Source organism: Pholcus phalangioides, unplaced genomic scaffold, assembly GCF_987345545.1.
Source record: "Pholcus phalangioides strain wild (caught in Gottingen) unplaced genomic scaffold, Ppha-v1.0 ptg000028l_1, whole genome shotgun sequence".
Classification (NCBI taxonomy): domain Eukaryota; kingdom Metazoa; phylum Arthropoda; class Arachnida; order Araneae; family Pholcidae; genus Pholcus; species Pholcus phalangioides.
In genome coordinates this window covers 6375557-6381556 of record NW_028301618.1, presented here as the reverse complement: position 1 = coordinate 6381556, position 6000 = coordinate 6375557, and the positions used below count along the sequence as shown (strand labels likewise).

The 6000-nt window shown below is 41.3% G+C and overlaps 1 pseudogene; it reads left to right on the top strand.

Annotated features, from left to right (window-relative positions):
* The first annotated feature begins 222 nt into the window (after nucleotides 1-222).
* On the top strand, nucleotides 223-2162 carry LOC149067840 (uncharacterized; annotated as a pseudogene).
* Nucleotides 2163-6000: the final 3838 nt, after the last annotated feature.

Genomic DNA, 6000 nt, shown 5'->3' with positions numbered 1-6000 from the left:
GCCTAAAATATGTAAACAATGACGTTTCTGTTGTAATAAATACTTATTTTGCATAGAAATACCCTTGAATCACATATTTTTTACTTATGGATTAGTTAGAAATATTTCTGTGTAATGTTTATAAATAAATATTAATGTTAAATTCACATAATCAGGCGAGTGGCAACAAAATCGAAAGCACTGTTTGTTTACATTCTAGTTGCACGTTATATACCAAACAACTGTTATTTTAACTTGTATTTCTTCGAATTTTTGGTTTTGAAGTTCTATATAATTTTTTGTAACGCTTTTTTGAACATTCACGATGCCGAAGGTACGTGCAAAGAGGAGCAAAAAACGTTCATTTTGTGGAAACCGTCATACGAAAGCTGTCTCCCCTGATCCTAACATTGCCTCCGTTGACACACCTATTATGACTGCTAGTTCATCGAAATTGAACATTTATACTGATAAAAAGAAAGCCACATCTCCACAGTGTGGAGAGTTGAAGGGAAATAGAATATTTGATATTTCTATATTAGTATCTGTGTTTTCTGTTCTTTGCTGCCCAATGTGTTACGAGACTGGCATGAAACTGAACGAAGATTCAAGATTCGGACTGTGCTCGAACTTCGCCTTATCTTGTAAATGTGGGTATTCGAAAGCATTTGCCTCAACTGGAAAAAATAGCAGCAGCAAAAATGTTATAAATTCATTAGTGGTCCTTGGATTGAGACTTATTGGCAAAGGCTATACTGCTGGTAGAAAGTTCCTGGTAACTTTGAATTTACCTTTTCTTTCAAAAAATGCATTCAGGGACCGTGAACTATTGTTACAAAAAGCTGTTCGTTCTGCTACTGAGCAAAATATGAAAGAGGCTGAAGGAAGTTGGACAAGAAAAAATACCAAGTTGTGGTGTGTCTGTCGACGGTACCTGGCAGCGACGTGGTCATACATCTCTAAATGGTTGTGTGTCTGCTATTTCTATTGATTCTGGAAAGATATTAGATTTGGAAGTGATGTCGCAGTACTGCAGAATTTGTAGGGGAAAATCTTTAAAAACAGTTCATGTGTGTTCCAACCACAAGGGCTCGTCTGCAAGTATGGAAGTAGTTGGAGCATATAGAATTTTCGAAAGATCAATTCTAAAGCGGGAACTAAAATATGCAGAATATTATGGGGATGGTGACTCCAAGGCATATATGAATGTAAAGGACATCTATGGCAGAAATAGTGTCACTAAACTGGAATGCATTGGCCATGTTCAGAAGAGGGTTGGTGCGCGTTTGAGGAAACTCAAGAAAACCACGAAAGGACTGAGTGGTAAAGGGAAATTAACCGATAAACTTATAAACTCCAAAATTACTATGGCATTGCTATTCGTAGCAATGTGGGAAATTTAAAAAATATGCAGTCTGCCGTCATAGCTGCATTTTTTCATTGTTGCTCCAGTGATAAAAAGAACATGCATGGACAATGTCCAAGAGGTCCCGACAGTTGGTGTAAGCATCAGAAAGCTGCACATGAAGGACATAAAATTACTGATAAATCTCCTGGTCTCTCTAGTGACATCATAAATGTAATAAAGCCAACATACATGAGTCTCTGTGCACAATCCCTGCTTTCAAAGTGCTTGCACGGCATGACACAGAACTCCAACGAAAGCTTCAACAGTGTGATTTGGACGATTTTGCCTAAGGGCACTTTTGTCGAACTACAAACAATGCTGCTGGGGACCAATATTGCAGTTCTGCTTTTCAATTCTGGTTATGTGGGCATATTGCCGGTTCTTGAAAACCTAGGAATCCCAATCGATGAAGAACTAGCATCTACTTATTCTGGGTTGGATGAAGAGCGGGTGAAGTGTTCGAGATACCATGCAACGCCAATGGCAAAAATGGCCAGAAGAAAAAAAAGAGGAGCAAGAAAGTCGAAGTTGGAGAAATTTGAAGCAAAGGAAGGTCTGACGTACAAATGTGGAGAATTCTGAATGTTTACAGTGTATGAGAAACCTTTTTTTTTTCAAATGAAATCTTTAAATGCGTTTTCTGAGAAACTGCGATTTACGTTATTCTTGCCAGCGGAAAACATGATATCTCCAAAACTTTACAAGATATCAATATGAATTTTTTCTAGTGGGTTTTATATGAGCCTGACTGTGCAATGAACTAGGATCTAAGCAATATCTTTGAAACTTTTTGATTTACATCATTTTGAATTCAAAATATCAAGTTTTTTAAACGAAAAATGTGTATTTTTTCACGTAAACAACCATATCTCAAAAAGTTTTCATAGTACTCCAAAACTTCTAGTTCATTGCACAGAACAATACCATAGCAACATTCTGTGTGAAAAACAAGTTTATATAAGCAGTAGTATTTCATGTACCATGTTTAGCGTAAACACTGAAATTATGCTAATTTTAGGCATATAATTAGCAATATAAATTTTTCTTGCCAAAATATTCATGAAAAAACATTTATTTTCTTAATTTCATTCCATATTCAAACTAAAAACATATGCATTTCATCCAAAATGACATTTTTTAAAAAGTACCCCGCACGTAGTCAGTCGCCTTAAAGTTGCGCGGAAATTTTACATCAACGTGATTAGCTTCGAGTTTAGTGAATTTCATTTTCCCTGAAAATTTTCATGAAATTCAGTAATTATCGTCTCCCGATACAACTTTTATTCACGAGACACGTGAGATTTAAGTATTGCTGTACATCCTTGTTAACAGCTTGCCTGTTACATACTCCCCCTCTGGTTTCGCGGACGTCCCGGCAAGGAACCAGCAATAGGCGGCGTTGGAAATTCTTGTTTGTTCCAACTTTGAGTGGTCGTCCCTTCTTTCGTGATGGCACTACGGATACAGCATCCGGTTTCGCACATAGTGTGAGAGAAGTACGATATACGCTGATAGAGACACTCGATTTGGCCGGATCAGCGACTATGTACCTCGTAGGCGATCTCGTTGTGGCGTGAACTTCGTCGACCAGTTCGTTTTTCGAAAACTCTGCCTGGGACCGTTGTCAACATAACCCTTGCGTTCATTCCGTTTTTGTTCCACCTTCTGCTTCACAGAACCTCTTGTGAGGCTTCGCATGAGAGTCAACCTGTTTTCACGACGACTTTGGGCATGGCTGTGACCTGATCGACGGGTGTTAGTGTTTTGATCAGAATATATATATATATAGAGCCACTCCCAAGGGCGTAGCGAGGGGACTTGGGGGTTCTGGTCCCCCCCCCCCCGAAATGTGAGAAAATGACCGAAAAAAGGGAAAAAGATGGCCAAATCCATTGTTCTGTCACTTTGGTCCCCCCCGAACGAAATTACTGGCCACCACTCCTGCATTTATCGTTCCCCTCTCCAGCACTGCTTATACTTGTTTGGGTTCTTGACTCATGGAAGCTATTACTAGACGTTTGGCTTGGCATTTTACAACGATGACGCATGTGATAATATCCTGGACTGCATCGCCTGACACCGGAAGGTTCGTTCCTGCGGAAACGTAAGTCGTGGTTGCCCTTGCACCAGTTGGTGGATTTCGCTATGGACGCGACCTGTTTGGTTCTTGAGACGTCTAGACCGATCCCACTGCTGAGGTTCCGATGCCATATCACCGCGGTGAACTTCGCCTTCGGGAGTGTCTGCTCCCCCTGGACTGAAAAAAATTGTCATTCTTTTTCCACGACCTGTTCAGCACTTGTTTCCGTTGCTCTCCTTCAACTTGTCGTAGTTGGCAAGAATTCAAGTTAACATGCTCTATTACATGTTGAACAGTTTTAATCGTAGACTCGTTCACAAAGTGGAATAGATTCCGAGTATTTTCCCCGAAGAACCATTGCCTTCCAACACGATACCAGCTTTCTTTAGAAAGTCGATTCTCAAAAGAGTTACCGACGATCTCAGGAAGAACTATAAATTTCGCCCTTAGTCACTTTCATTGGATGTTGACCAATATCGTTGTGGTCAACACATTCGCCGTTGATTGCTGTCCGTTTGCAAGACTCATCTCGATAGTTTCCCGATGGAATTCGGCGTTTTGCTCTTTCAAAATACGATGCAGAGTATCACTTGCGATACAGTGCGTAGCACCGCTGTCGGCACACAGGCAGTTCCCACTTTGCCATTTACATGAATTTTTAACAATGCTGCGGGTTTTGTTACAGAAGAGCATAGGTTCAGTTCAAACTGGGCGGTTGTCGCTGTCGTTTCAAGATTGCAGTCAGACACTGCGCTCTAATTACCCCCGGATATCCATAGCAGCTTACAGGTCGCTGATCATGGGAAGTTTCTGTTCATCTGCACGAATCACTGGTTTTGATGATGTCCATGGATATTTCCTCGGTGTTTCCCTCGACATCGTACTGCTGGTTGAATTTCTTTGTGAAAGTACTACTAGCTTCTTCATACGCGTCGAGTTCCGATGGAGAGAGCAACATGGCGCATCATCCATACCACTTTCACTTGTGGAGGGCACTTCATTTGATCAGTTATGACTAGATTAATCAAGTCCTCGAATGTTGTAACCTTAACTTCTGTTAACCACCCTTCAAGATACGTTTTCAACTCAAAATGAAAGTCACGCCATGAACTCTCGGAGTTCTTCCGATGCTCTACAAAAAGTTGTCGAAATCTGTCCGCATGTAGCTTAAATCGCTTTAACAGCAGTTCCTTGCCAAACTGATAGTCCTTAAACTTCTCGTCAGGCTTCCTGGCACTGCTTCGCCTCCTAGACATATTGCTATTCAAGTATACACTAGAGCCAACGAGAATAACTTATAATCATCTTTATATACATAGACGCCTAAACCAGTGTGTCCGACATCTCTCATGTCCAACAGTCAACAACCTTCTATCTCCTCGGCCCCATGGCCTTTTCACCCGATCCGATTATTATACATCACATCCCCCCTTTTATGTTTACTTTTTTCATAAAAGTGACTAGTTTATAGTGTCAGTGAGCGGATAGTGCATGGGCTTCCGCACCACACGACCGTATCGTGTTGCTCTGATGGGGACGGATGTTTGTTCTCCAGACGATTCTCCAGTTGGCCTTCTCGGCGTGGTGTCGTCATCCCGAACTGTCGCACCAACGGGTGGAAGCTCGTTGGAATTAGTGGATCATGCCTGTTGCTCCTATTCTGTGCAGCGCACTTCTTGATCCTGTCTTCAATTTGCGTTGACAGACCGGGCCACCAAACACACACACTCGCAAGTTCACGACACTTGTTCACTACCAAGTGACCACAGTGAAGTCGTTCTAGAATGTCTTGCTGTAAGACTGATAGTATCACAAGGCGACTGTTTCGTAGAAGTAAGTCATCCTCGATGAACAGCTCGTCCTTGACGTAGAAGTATGGTAATTCTGCTTGGCTCAATGTCTTCTCATCTGGCCAGGTGCCAGCGATGTAAGAAATTGTCTTCGAGATCGTGGCATCTTTTTTTTTTGTCCATCTTTGATCTCTAATAGCCTAGCCTCCGAAGCAGGAAGTGTAGAGATGACAAGTCTAACGTAAGCCTTAGGCCCTCCTCACACGGGGAAACTAAAGTTCGGCAACTGATAAGAGAAACCGTCTCCCGAAGACCAGTACGTATATCGCTCTACACGCCCTCACACGAGGAAATTAACGTCTTGGCGACTGACATGCTAGTCTCCGCCAACTTTTGTTGAAGAAACTAGAGAAACTGCCTTTGGCATTCCTTCATATTTTCGTCATGCGAGTTTGGACTCGTATTGAAAAACAATCCAGAGTATATATATATAATAAATTATCAGTTGAAAGGATATAATGAAATTTCTTCAGAATTTCAGTAAATACACGATTTCTTTATTTAAACTGATATTATGAAATTATAATGAAGTCGGGGTGGGAATTGTTTCGAAACTGGGTGCTTGTCTTTAGTTTTATATCGGAAAGATTAATTTCTTAATCAATTCTGGGGTGCTCGGATCCATGCCACAAATTACCGTGGGTGCTTGCACCCCTGGCTCTGACGCCACTGAATGAAATGGT